Source organism: Linepithema humile, chromosome 7 (genome assembly GCF_040581485.1).
Source record: "Linepithema humile isolate Giens D197 chromosome 7, Lhum_UNIL_v1.0, whole genome shotgun sequence".
Classification (NCBI taxonomy): Eukaryota; Metazoa; Arthropoda; class Insecta; order Hymenoptera; family Formicidae; genus Linepithema; species Linepithema humile.
Genome location: NC_090134.1, coordinates 9,280,813 through 9,295,907, shown reverse-complemented (window position 1 = coordinate 9,295,907; position 15,095 = coordinate 9,280,813). Strand labels below are relative to the sequence as shown.

At 37.5% G+C, this 15,095-nt stretch overlaps 1 protein-coding gene, 1 long non-coding RNA gene and 1 other non-coding gene across 4 annotated transcripts in view; 2 read left to right on the top strand and 1 right to left on the bottom strand.

Moving 5' to 3' along the window:
• LOC105668513 (uncharacterized) overlaps positions 1-15,095 on the bottom strand; it is a 90,296-nt gene that overhangs the window by 49,042 nt on the left and 26,159 nt on the right. The gene's annotated exons all lie outside the window — the stretch shown is intronic.
• The window catches only part of LOC105668515 (uncharacterized), a 72,640-nt gene that overhangs the window by 51,292 nt on the left and 6,253 nt on the right, over positions 1-15,095 (top strand). The gene's annotated exons all lie outside the window — the stretch shown is intronic.
• Positions 10,732-10,804, top strand: TRNAV-AAC (transfer RNA valine (anticodon AAC)). The gene has a single exon. It is a non-coding gene; the product is annotated as a tRNA-Val (tRNA).

The following is a 15,095-nucleotide window of genomic DNA, read 5'->3' as shown; positions in this document are numbered from 1 at the left end:
TTCCCGTCGTCGAGGCGCATTTGCACCTACCGATCAGCCCGACACAATATCTCGACATGAGAAATTGATCACAACTCGCGTGATTACACTTTACATGAAAAAAAGAGTACAATATTTTCTTTCGAGGAATAAAAATAAAAAAATTATGGTTTTATATTTGGCGCCGCTACTCTCTTAATTTTCACTTTACAGCTCTATATTTCACTTTTATTCAGTAAATTCAACATCGGTCTGTCGACAATTTATATTCCGGCATTCAATGCACACGCGTTCGATTCTCGGAGAAAATGCTGAAACAGAAAAACAATATTCCACGTCGCATTATCATAAAATAATGAAAATAAAACAGGTTGCAACCGTTGCGTAATGTAAGATGAAGTGCGCGAAGGGTAAGGTAACATGCTGCTTCGGGAAATATGTTTTTATTACAGCTGTGCCAGGTCGTTGCATAAGTAATATTTCCCCTGGGACTTGTAAGGAGAGATATATCAGCTTATGTCAAATAGCCGCGGCATTAAAGGGAATAGGGTGGAAGCGTAAAGAGGATTACACGTATTGTGCATGGTGTCAGAGATAAATGACAACGAATGCTCGGCGCGTGTCGGGAATTATACCGGCGAGTCTGCATCTGGCATCCATATAGATGGGCTACGTGGAAATTTGGAAAAAAAAGAGGAGAAACGAATATAAAATAAAATAAAACATCAGCGTGTTGTAACTAGCTTTGTGCTCTGTGTTTCGCAATGTACGCGCAATAACGTTGCGTACGCTAATAACGGAAAATATGATGATATTGCGTTCGCAGGTGGCCGCGACATTTATACCATCATCCGTCGTATTATTATTCGTTAAATGAAACGTATTGATAAACGTGTGAAGGTGGTAAATCTTGTATTTTATAAGCGATAAATGCCAAATGGAAAGTGCAATGTGCCGAATAAATAATAAAATAGAAGATATCGCAAGATTTAACGGCGCGTAAACGTATCTGATATCTTCTGACGTGTAGAAATATCAAAGATAATTCAAACGAAAATAGCGTTCTTCGAGTAGAAAACTTGTAATAAACAATGCGTGTAATAATCTTATATTATTTTATTTACACGAATAATAAAAATATAAAATCTTGATATTTCAAAATATGATTCAATAATATTGTTTTAAAGATATGCTATGCTTTAAATCCATACTATGCTGCTTTTACAATTACATACAAAAGAATCGTCAACAAGGATGCAGTGCGGCGGAATTAGAGTTGTACTTTTACGAGTCTCTTGAACTCGCAATTTGAATGTTTCGCGCAATACACATATTCGCAAACAGGCAACGGCCAAATTGCCGTAAATGTAAACGACGGAGTTTCTCGCCTGCGTATTGTCCAGCGTTGATGCTCGGGGAGGAGAAAAGGGAACGGCTTTAATCCTGAAATAACATCCTGCGGGTTTAGCGGGGGAGCGGAGAGGCGGGCCGGAAAGCGCGACGTTCACGGGTTTCGAATCTCGTTGTGCACTACCTGCCCCATGGATGATCCTTCGTTAACGGGTTACTGCCAGGATTCGTTGGCGCGATTACAGCCGTGTAACGCCCGGAGGAAAGACATTCTTAACTCGGTTAGCGAGAACCGATAACTCGCTTACCTCGCGACAGTCTCGTCCACGAGATTTTCATCGGAAGCCTCGGAATTTATCGCAAAAACCTGCGTGTTCTGCAGTCACTTTGCCTTTTCGAGTGGCGGTTCTGCTGCGCTTTCAAAAGCTCGAGATTAAATTATAATCGAAAGCGAGGGAATTTTGGGAATAAAAATAACATCTGTATAGAATTCTATTTTGTTAGCGATAAATCGAAGGTCTCAAAACTAGAGTGAATATCTACATATAAATCATCAGGATTTTTCGGATAGGTCGGTCTATTCTTGCTCCAAACTTTTTAATTATGATTATAGTTTTTTTATTTATATTTTTGATCGATAAATATTTATCGATTAAAAATGTATACTTTGCTATTTAATTTGTATAAAATTTGACCATTTCTTGAATTTACACTCGCTCAAAGTGATTTCTATTCTTGCGAACTCAAGAGAAAGCTCCAGGAACAAGCGAAAATGGAACATAGGATGAGTTAATTAAAATTTCCCGCGTAATTCCGATGATAAATTCGCCTTCCTTCGGACGCGCGTCCGAACGGCGACCCAGATATAAATTTCGATTTGAGGAACGTCGTGGCTTTAATAACGGACGATTCCGTGCGCCGGCAACTTTCTTAATTACTCTTGACTGGACCACTCCGCCGATCTTTCCGCCTTCTTTCTTTGTCATCCTCTCGTTCTCAACTCTTCCGGATCGAAAAGACAGTACCGCGAGGACGCTTTATGCTCCCGGTGCAATCTTTTTAGCATAAATTCCTATATTCTTCTCTCCTCGAATTCCAAAGTCGTTGACCTAGTGTGTTCTCTCGATATTAAGATCGATCAAGTGCAGAATTTAGCCATGTAACGCAACGTAAATTTAGCGTTCGCGGCAAACACTTTCCGAGTTTGGATAAGCGTCAGAAATATCGATCTTACGGAAATAGTTTAACCTACTGCGAAATATGTGGTTAAAAATTTTAGACCTTTGTTTTGATCTTGCATCGAAATAAAAAGAATGTTGATAATATAGTGTATATAAAATTTTATTCTACTTTTTTTATTATTATTTTTAAAATATGTTTACACGTATCACGCTTGTCAGAGTTCGCAATTAATCTACACTTTATTACGAGATGTTTTGAAAAGTTTGGGAAAAGAAATTAAAGAAATCAGGAATGATGTTTTGCGAAAAAAAGAGAAACAGGAGCTCATTCGTCTTCGGAAGACGAAGACGAACGACGGTATTCATTTATTTACTTGAACCCGGAACTCCACCTGGACCGACGCAGAAACGGAAAATGGCATGTCCTGAAACTTTTACTCGTCGTGCGGTCGCGCACTCCAACTACTTCCGCTTTCGTATGCTGCGCGAGCATGTGTATGTACTTGGCCCGCGAAGTAAATAGTTACGTTCAGTCACTCGCAGACAAAATAGCGTAAACTGAACCACCGGACGATCCCGAACTTTCCACTCTTAAAGTCTAGTGATAGATTGTCCGAATGGAGAACAAATCTCCCTCGATAATTCATTATCTTGATTACACAGAGTGTATCCCAAGCGTCTACACGAAAATTAATGAGCCTGAGTATTAACGGCAACTATGCTATCGATCATGCTGAGTACCTAGAGATTGTTCAACGACGAAAGTGTTTTTTTTTTTTTTTTTTTTTTTTTATCAAGATGAACTTTTAGACAATAGGCAATGTAATTTAATAAAGAACGCGACACTCAAATAAGATCACTTCCGAAAAGATCAATGATATTGTCAGTAAGACTTTGCAATTTACTTCGGAGAAAATTCTGGTGTAATTGATACGCTCGTGACCCTTCATTAAAACCGGAGCTTTGATCGTCGTAATGAAGCATTCATTAATATCACCACTGTCCGATTACTATGTTTGTAACGAAGGTCCTTTCGTTTTGTTATATTTTTATCTCCTTTCTCCGCGCTGACCGTAAGTAAAATGTAAATGCTCTCGTTATGCTCTGGTAATCGCAAATGGCCGTTAGCGGCGTTCCGACAAAAAAAGCCACGTTTTATTTTCTCATTATCTTATCGTGTGGCTTGTAGAACAGTTCTCAGACTCAGTGGATTCGAATTGGCTGTGAATTAAATAAAGAGAGATATAATCTTGATAACAATTAAATTACTAATTAAATAAAACGAGAATATATTTTGTGATACATTATTATTTATATGCATATTTTATGATATATAAAACTTCAAATAAAGATAAAAAGCTCAAATGTTAATAAAATAGATCTGAAATAGGAATTTCGAGAGATTTTAGGAAATTTGTGCTATTATTAAATAAAATTGTATTTATTTGGAAAAAGTATAGAGAAATTAAATAACTAAAAATATATCTTTATCTTATATCTTACTTTATAAATTTTCTTTTAAATCTGTAAATTTTTTACAATGAAGCTAGTTTTGCTGTAAATGCATTTTTCAAATTTAATATGTTTTTCTACGTATCATTGTAATAATATTATTGCAACAATATTATTGTTATAACGGTAACAAGCGTTGCGAGAGATACCATTTTTTGAAAATGTAGTGGCTCGATGCTTACGTCTCGAATGCACAATATGATAGACAAATTAATGCAACGTATCATCGTGAATTATGCACTCGGCGTGCAACAGCATGTTGCGCGCACGAATATTCTCCTTGTACAACATAACAACACGATGTCAGTAGTGAGAGAACACGATACGTCGTGTTGTTTTCCCAGAGCCAATTCAAGCATTTTCCTCTCTGCAACAGATATATACATGTACGAACGTATAGTTCGTAGATCCTCTCTTCTTCTTCTCTCTCTCTCTCTCTCTCTCTCTCTCTCTCTCTCTCTCTCTCTCTCTCTCTCTTTCTCTCTCTCTTCATTTGTTTCAGATGCTAGGACGCTTAAAATAGAAATGATTATGTATTAAATCGTGTACAGCGAATCGCCGATGTAATACCGCTCTTAATTTCGTTTACGTCAGATGTGTCTCGTTATTATCCTATAACTCGGCCGATTAATTTAATCTGCACCATTAAACAATTTCGCATTACCGTACGTTCTTTTACGGTTCTTGAGGAAATTAATTTAAAGCGCCTTTTAACCCGCCAGCAACCATGTTTCAAATTTTAACATCAGGTTTTTACTTCAAGAGCATATTCTCTAATAAATTTGAAATCATTTTCTTTGTGAAAATTAAAGTCAAGGTTTTTAACGAAAGACACAAATAGTATTAACTGATAATTTTTTTAAAGTAAGATTTGTGTATATGACGCAAAGTAAACTAAAACGGAATACATTCTACTATTCTAATCAATCTGTTAACAGTGATGTTCTATTACCGAACAAATAATTCTCCTCGCGTCTCCTAACTTCGGCCTTTAGCGCTTTCGCTTGCGATTGCGGTTTGCGCAACCGATGCGTATTCGTTCGGTGACACACATATCGCGAAACGAGTCGCATAGCTTGACGGAACTTGGACTACGGAATTCATGTTTGCGCAACAGAGACGTTTAACGGAGTCCGGGCCCCGATGTGTGTATTGCCTTTGAAGCGTCCTGTAGACGGTGGTCCCACCGTGCAATGACGTCGGGAAACGAGATCGCGGAGCAAATAGCGCGTTCGTGCAAACACAGCCTTACATCTCCGGGCTTGCCTATGTCCGCCCTGATGCTACCGGCAGCGCCGTATCGAAGACTCGGATATATGTTCTTGTTAGATACTCCTTTTCGAATGCTTCCGTTTCATCGACCGCGCATAGATACTCCTCCTCTCTGGATAAATAATTTGTTATTCTGTTTATGCGCTGAGCTTTCGATCAAATCTTTCGATACATTGAACGGATACATACTTTTTTATTCTTTTTTATTTAAAATATTGAATTTCTTATTAATTTTTCCTCTATTCAGTCATTAGATATTATTTTATGCATCACTTATATCAATTAATTATATTTTTATTACTATGAAAGTATTGAAGCGCGCAATGATACAAAGGGGTTGTTAATAATCCAAAGGTCGCAAAACCATTTAAAAACTTGCATTTACGCAGTTCAACGAATCATTAATTGCGCAGCGTTATTTCGCGAATGCAGCTGCGTGGCTTCGTCCCGGTCGGCTGGAGTTCAAGCTGGCGCATCCTGAGGGATGTGCAACCAGTCGGCGGCGTAGAAATCCCGCCGGTGTAGAGATCCTCGCCTTCATGCACGAAGGATCGATTGGCGGCAATCGATGTACGTGCATCTGACGTATGCAGCCGAGCGCGACTGCGAGCATTCTCTCTCTCTCTCTCTCTCTCACCATCGCCCTATTTTCGTTTCCCTGCATCCTACGGGTTTCTTCTCTTTGCCCGACGGCATCAATCAGTGCTTCAAACGATGCTCGATGTTCGTTCACACGTGATGTATAAACCATTCCTCGCGTCAATAATGTCAAATTTTTCTAAGATCGTAGAGATAAATAAATAATAAATTAACTTTGTTAATTAGTTAAAGATTTAAAAAGTATTAAATTATATAGAATTTGGAAGAGAAATAAGCAATATTGATTAATTTAGAAGCTAACAAAATCAAATCAATTTTATTAAGAATATAGAAATTGAAAATATTAAATTGAATAGAACTTAAAAATAAAATATGCATGAGAATGGTTAAAATGTAGAAGTGAAATATCAGATCAACTTTTTTAATAGTTTAAAAGCAGGTAACCAAAAAATCATCACTAACAATGACAATTCAGGAAAGTTTAAGCGTTTCTATTAAATTTGAAAAAAATTTTATTCATTTTATTCTCTTGGTCAAAAGCTCGATGCATCTTTTATTTTCGCCGATATATGAATGGAATTAGAATAAAATTCATGGGTACGGAGAATACGAACGCTTCTAACTTTTAAATCGTTCGACTGTAAAAGTTTCGCCATCGCCATTTAATTAATTATCGACGCCAGGTAGAGGGAGAAAGAGTAGCTATAGTTTATCATGAATAGGATGGACGGAGATCGTTTGATCGAGAGATCTCTCGCTGTTCGTGAGGATATAGGATCTCTGTATACAGATCGATTGGATGAAAGCGGGGGCGGAAGTCAAATAGTAGAAAGGGGGTGGAAAGAAGCGGCGAAGAAAGGTACAAGGGAGCGAACGCGCCGCTGGTAATCGATATCGAGTGGAGAAGCTTTTCACGAAGGAGCGGTCTCCTTCAAAAGCGAGGGGTCCGTCTGAAAAACAGCCAAGCCGTTCCAAGTTGCTTTTCAAACGGTGAGAATTTGTGCTGGCGACGTAAACGAGGAAAAGATGTCGGCTGTAATAGCGTTTAGATTAAATCTAGTTTACATTGGGTGGCAAACATGATGATTTGCCGTACAGTATTCATGCAGAGGAAAAATGTGGAATACAAATATAAAAATATGTATAAGAATAGATAATAAATATATGTGCATATCATATAATACTATACTCATGAAATGAAAGGAACAATAAGTAGTTTAATGTGTAACTGGATAGATTGCGGATATAATCGGTCCGTCGTTACGAAACTGTTAAATGATACAAAAAAAATCTCCATTCGTATTATCCTTCCATTATCCTTCAAATCTATAAATGAACGTCATCGAGATATATCATGGTCGTTGCATTAAAATTCTCGTATTATTCCATTGTATCCGCTTACCTAAATAGAGCGCGTTAATAGACTTTCTGACATGTGAAAGGTATTGAATGTTTTTTTCAATTATGAAACGTAAAGATAATACGCTGCGGAATATTTAGTCAATATTAGAGATATTTCAGTTTATTGCATATTAATGGAAATCGATTGGCTTCGATTAGCGAAACATCGACGGGCGACAACACTTTCCGTATTCCTTTTTTTGCGCGTTTTTCGCGCCCGTTTCACTTCTCCTTGTTTTGCACATTTGATGTTGAAATATCGTCAATCTAGTCCGACTCTCGTAATTGTCTCACCACTCTTTCGCTGTACGGCTCCGGTATTTCAATTAAGTGAAATTTACCTCAGCAGTCGCGTTCTTTCGTAATTACCGACAATGACAGGGTGTGCAATGAATTGATGCGAATATTCGTTCGGTGGCTTTATAATTCGTTCCGGCTATACACTTCGCATCGATATAACACATGTTAGCCGGGGCGCATAACAACGTCAATTTCATAAGTAGTAAATACCTTGCCATTTTTTCGAACAAATGAGAATTATTATTAAATCTCATTAATGATTTACGGCGTTTTTCGGACGTATCATTTGTAAAATTTGCCACGCGTGGCTTGGTGTGTTGCTGCTCGAAGCCCTTCATTTATAAGATGCGTCAGCAAATTTTCCCTCGAAGTACAGCAACAGCGGATCGATTATAATAACATACAGGATGTGCCAATACTGCAAGGGAACTCGGCGATAGTAACGATTTTTGGTGAATTATTGCTGCTGCAAAGTTGCATATTATTAGACACGTTACCTAAAAAATTTGTATTATTAAACTTATTAATAATTTCTCATTTTATTGTAATATCTTCTAATATTATGGTAAGAACATTATAATACATACACTAATATGAATTTCGAGAACAATGATAAAATATTTTTTATTATACAATAGAATTTTAAATGCAATAAAGCAACGTGAATGTAAAATAAGACATAAACACTGCCTCACTGCATACTTTTAACGCATTTGCGACGACGCATTTTTGCCACGACAGGTAAAAGCTCATTAATATTGCACAAGGATCGTAAGTAACGTGACGAAGGCTTTTTGAGCCGGTTCGCGCGCGAACGGAGGGCACAACCAATTTTTTTCCAGATAATAAATCGTCTCGCCGCCTATTACTCCGCTTTTTCCCCCGCACTATTGTAGCGTCATCATCGTTTTTCCAAATTTTCCATCCTACGCTCTTTCGAACGTAATAATCACCATAAAGACGTTTCTCACGTGCCAGAGGGAGGTTTTACTATAAAAGGGAAATTTCCGTTGCCTCCTCTTTCTCGCTCCGATGATATTGCGCGTTTTCTCTATATCCGCGTTATTGACGACTTTTTTTTACAGTTTGCTAATATGAATCTGTTTTCCCGCTGGGTAAACGACCTGTCGACGTCGCGAGATGGTCGACTCGAAGAAGAGTATGTCGTGCAACTATCAGACGCACATTGTATTCGTTAAAAATTATTTTTCAGTGTTTTATTCTTTTATTGATATTTGCATTGAAAAGTCTTGGTTTATAAAATTAGGTTTGCATATAAATAGAAAAGTATATGGACTTGATTTTCGGTTAAATAAACTTAAGTTGATAAGATCTGTCTTATTATAGCCATCTTTTACCTTTTATTATATTTTAATGATGAAACTATCTATTAATAATCATAAAATTATGCGAAATGGTGAAAGAAAAAACATCTTCAAATAATATCTATTTCGAAATAATATCTTTTGAATCTGAGATCAGCAAGGAGATGTGGAGACTATTACCGACGTGAGAAATAATTTGACACGGTGCTGTGGCGCTTTAACATATTATGAAATTCTGGCTTTAGAGACCGAAATTCGAAGAACATTCCTTCGTTGCCTCGTTTGCACGACATTGTCGCTGCACCCCCGAGGTGGAACTCGCACATTCGCGAGAGAACTCATTCGCAGCGACAGCCAATCCGCGAGCTCAGGATTGCCCCGATAAGATGGAAGTTTAGATTAAATCGTGAATATTTAAAGACCCACCCTCGAGGGACGTGCGCGCGTGCTTCCTCTCATACGTACTTTCAGTAACGAAGGGCTTACTAAAGGATGCGCGACACCCGATAAGAGAGAAAGATTATGCGAGTTGCTTTTGAGGATTAAGCCTTATCCGAGAAAATCAGCTTTTCCGAGCGAAAGAGAAAGCCACTTTCACTTAGATTAATTATTTGATAGAAACATTTATCGATAAAAAAATCCTTGTTTTTATACGTGAATTACTTTACTGTTGGTATTATATTTATTCAGCAAATAGCATTACACTGGCTACACGACGTTAACTTGCAATAACAACTATTACGAAATTTAACATTTCCGCATTCAACAATTGTTCGAATAACAAACCAAACAAATAGGTGAGCGACAACTATTTGGCAGTTAGTAAGTATATGGTTTTTCACGTTTTTGAAAACAGGATCATTGATGTAATCCGGGATAAAAGCAGATTTCTGGCTACCACCGAAACACAATAGGTGCTGTAGCAACAAGTTTCCGTAGTGTAGTGCTGTTCGATCGCGAACGGAAATGTTTTGTTACGAAAATAACTTAAATTCCAACTTTCTCTGCATGATGATGTTTTTCATACAAGGCATTTAGCCGGTTATTTTTTTAATAACGAATTATTTATATATGGGTACTCGTTTAAGCAATATCTAAACACAACGTATTAGACAATATTATGCTGTGATAACAATATAATATTTTTTATAATCTCGAAATAAAATTTTTATCTTTATTTTAAAGAAAAATCTAATTTTATAGTTATAGGTTGAGATAGCGTATATTTAAATGACTATTACAAGAACTTCACAAGAACTTCTAAAATAATGTAATACATTGTGTTAATTTCGGACAAAAGTATTAATTTTCTAATATACACATTCTACAAAACGCAACCGATCGTAATTCTCTTTTTTTTTTGTCATTTGATTATGTTTTTAATCGTCGTTGAACCATGTAATATTTAATTTATAATAAAAAATAATATTGAAAAGAATTTATAAAAAAATAAAAAAATAAAATGTTTTTGCAGTTTTAACTAACAAAGAGAGAAAAATATTTTTAGAAAATAAAATTTTACAGAGTTGATAAAATTGTAGTCGCTATTTTGAAAAATAAGATTAAAACGTGGAAATACATTTTTCTCAAAGCTTGACTTTTTGCTTAAGTGTTTCTTTTTGCAGTCATTGTTTTAATTGTTGGATATCATGTAGAAAAAGTGAAATTTAACAGCTGCACAGAGAAGATGAAATTTTTAATGTTCTATACATCATATTGCATGGTTCAATACATAATTTACTAATTACATTCACAACTATAATTAGTACAATTTCTACTCTGTGCATGTAGCGAGCTACGATCTGTATAGCGTTTCCGTGGTGTAGTGGTTATCACATCCGCCTAACACGCGGAAGGTCCCCGGTTCGATCCCGGGCGGAAACATATTTTTTGGCCAAAATTTTAACGTACAAGGCTCGAAGATGCAAAACATATGTAGCAAAACTTTGATAAAAACCAGTGTAATCAGCACATTGATAAAGCTGCCTAAAATATCGTCTGATTAGATAAGTTGTGATGCGTTATAAAGAGAATGCAGTTAATAATCCAGGCCGATTATTTGAAAGTTCTTATTACTGCAATACAAAATTTTTTCTTTGTATTAATAAAAAAAAAGAATAAAAAATAGAAATCGAAAGAATTATCAAAGCAACAATGTGACATCCCGTTTGAGTGTGCGTATTACTCTCGAGGAGATGTAATTATGAAACAATAGCGCGAGAGAGACAAAGCCGGGTCTCAACAGTAACAATGGTAGTCGATTAACGATAAACTGCCGATTAGAGTGCACGAAAGTACATGCATTATGCATGACACTCGTGTAACGATCGTGTAAACCCGCGAATCGAGTATGCGGGAGTCAGCGGGCCGCTCTCGTGAAAGTTTAATTCGGGTGATGTGAACTATCGACGTCATTAGTAAATCTACACAACGTGGGCGCGGTGCAGATTCCTTTCACCTGGAAAAACTGGTTTAACCAGACGTCTCTTTGATCTTTCTTATCATTTCTTACAGTGCAATTGAGAGTGATATATATTACCGATGTGTTAAATATATTGTGATTAAACATCATTCGAAGATAACGTTTCTGAAACTATTATTTTTATTAATATCAGAGTATATATATATATAATTGTAGTATTATTAAAATTTTTTAAAATTATTAAAAACTTGTTTAGTCAATTAATCGAGATTAAATAAAATAATTGAAAACAACAATAGTAGTTGAAGTAACTAAGTTTGTATGAGTCGGATTTCAAGAAACAAAAAGTATGAAAATACGAATTTCTGAAAGATACGAGGAGATTTATACGAATAACATTTTAACAAAATTTTACAAAGTTAGTTATGCCATTTGCGAAATAAAACGTTTTGCGCGGCGCTCTCGTTTACATGGAAGATACGTATGCATATTCCGCAGGGTGTGCATAGCGCAATCACAAAGCCCTCGACTCCAAAGGATTGACCCAGAAGAAGAACGTCAGATTCACGACACGGAAGTGGAAGCCGCCGGCTTTCGTAGAGTTCTCGAGCTTGCAACTTATAATACTTTGTCTCAGGATAGGAAAATGCGGTCTAGACTTGCCCGATGCATTCCCCTCGTTGTCGTTTTTCGCTTCTTTTCCCTCAACTCCGGGGTTACTTCACGCTTCTTTTTATTCCGCGCCAGTCTTGAATGCGTACAAGTTTTATGAGTACCATCGCTACCCCACTGCCCTTAAATCCCGATCCCGTTTTTCGTCTCCGCCCGTTTCTCCTTCCGCTAAAGTTTTACTTCCGGCGGTATCTCTTTAAGTATTCTCATAAGTACAAAATTTCAAATATACAGAAATATACATAATTGCGAAATATTCCTTATTGTTTTAAATATACGTAAAACTGAGTATGCCCAAATTTTTATCTGCTTGTAATCGAGGGATTGTTGACATTGTAATTATTATTTCTTTAACTCGCACATCCATTAGCAAGAAAAAGTGTTGCAATAGACAGAAACACGTCGTATAGCGTGTGTAATATATCGTGATTGTGATTTTTCGTTCGTGTGTAAAATAATTCAGCTTTCTATTCGCGATACAGATTCAGATTTTGTTTTCCTATGCACGTTTAAAAAATTCCTAAAAAATTGCAGACTTCCGAGACCGCCTCGTTGTTCTACCGGTCGATGCGCACAATGTAGCTTGCACGCGATCGCGCGATGGCGATCGTGCGTGCAGCGTAATTTAATTATAAGTTGTAAAAGCCGACGTTATTGTCCGTCGTCGTAGTTTCACAAACTCAATTCTATCTAACTTTCGGCTCGCCGATGTTTGCTTTTCGCTTTTGTCGCACGCGCGCGCGCGCGCGCGCGTCACTTGTGCAGCTGTGTCTACAGTGTGATGTATCCGACATCCGGAAGTAAAAGCGCACTTACACGTTGGCACTTTTAACGATCAGACGGATAGGAACAGGTGAATCTCAGGGGAAATAAAGACCGCTCAATCTTCATCGGAAACTGAATGTTAGAACGTTTACTATCGAATGACTGCGACGTACACTTTGATATGTTTCTTACGTAAACTGCTCCACGAGACTACAATGAAATAAGAGAATAATGTCGTAACATAAAGCGAAACGTTAAAGACTGCAAAATAAAAAAGATATATGAGAATATATAATTAAATATTATTATTTAGCGAAAGCTTATAATTATCATTAAAAAAACGAGCCCGCACAAGCGAGCATAAGAAAAGAAAGAAAATATTACATTACCAAATATTTTTGAGGTTTATAAAATTCTGAGGATGATATAAAGCTCCCCTTTGTAGTTTATCAAACTTTCTTTCTAAAAAATTTTGAAAATAAAGTTTGGAGAATACACACAAGACACCCCGTATAGTGCTTTACTCAGGAATGAACGTTGAGGTGTAACGAGAAATGCGCTCGATTTCCCGCTGGCGATGACAACTACAACGAGCTGTGCGGAAATGATGATGGCGAGGGGAAGAATGAGTGAGAGAGAGAGAGAGAGGGGGGGGGATAGATTAGACAAGGAACGAAATAATGCCGTAATTACAACGCGACGAAACAATTGCGGAATAGAATGCACGTCTGACCCGGCCCGGCAGCGCCCTATTATCGTCGCAGCGGATATTTCACGTCGTGCCGATCCAGCTGCAGCTGCAATTTGGCACTTGCGTGGCGTAAACTGGCATCTCGAGAGATATTATGCGATTACCATATGTGTGTGTACGTGGACGCAACGAGACGGCTGGCAAATTGCGCTATCGACAAAATTGCGAACACCGCACGGTGTTGGCTTACCGTCATTTTGGTCCCGTTATGTGGATAATTTGACACTAGAAATGTCCAGAAGATACTGCTTATACTCTTATGATGTTACACTTGTACAATTATTATGTACATTTTTTCTCTCTAAATAACCATCATTTAGAAAGATACTGAAAAAGAGGTACAAGCCGTTTTAAAAGAATACATCGTCGAGCAAGAATACTCGGCCGGCCAACGACCTTATGGTCTATTTTTCTAGAAAGTGGAAGGAAGACGCGCGGGGAGAAACGTAAAGCTGGTAGTTAGCCAGGACTCGTAAGATGTTCGGCACGTACCGCGATATCGGATCGTTGAGGATCAAAAACTTTAACTTTCCTCGGGCGAGATTTTCCACGTGGCTTTACCGCGGTTGCCAAGAGCGACTTGAGGTTCGTACCTGGCATATCCATCCTATCCCCGTCGTGTGACTCATAATTTTCCGATATTATCCACAATTGAATTGAATTACTCATCATATAAAGCATAGTTTAGTTGCCGTTAAATAATCGTCATTATTTCGTGAATTACTTTATTTCATAATGATTTATAATAATGGTATTTCTGAATCTCTAAAGAAAAATATTACGTCTTTTATTATTTAAATTTCACGATCTTGTAATTATTTTGAATCAATTTTTAAATTTATTAATAAGTCGGTTAACAATTTCTGCAGAAAATACTAAATTGCAATTTTTGTCGCAAAATTTCAAAGACGAGTTACTTTTTTATAAAACCTAATTTACTTTGTCTTAATCTTATACTACAGCTTTCGTTCTCCTGGACTTAAACATTCATTTGAAGCCACTGTTAAACTGTCACACTGTCAGTGTTTTTTCTTGTTTTGTCACCACATTTCTCCATCGCGCTCACTTTCTTCTAAGGCCGCAACGTAGCATTGCGACGGCTGAGCGGGATTATCCTGAAATCCTGCCGGCGAGAGAATAAGGGGGCCGGGCAGGATATCCCGGGTGCGGCAGTAATGTCTCGACGACGAGAGGAGCTGAAGACGAATGATCCGCGGAATATCAAACCTTCTCGAAGAAAGCCAGCACGAAAGGATTATTTTTTTCTCGCTGGCGCGAGCGCGTGGTGAGATCATCTCAAACACCATCGCCACCAGAAGATGGTGGTGGCCCTTTCAGCTGTCTAATCTATTCCGATAAAAGCTTCCGTGAAAACGGTTATAACCGCGCATGAAGGAGCCCGCACGAGAGAGAATTCTTTGTGTACTTGGTCCATTTGCGGATATCTCTGAAGTACTTTGGAATACTGTGGAAAGCAATGGTCGACCCCGTTCTCGTTGAGCCAGAAAAGAGCGCGTAAAAATATGTATTATCTGACCAACTGAGTTTAGTCAGATAAATACAAA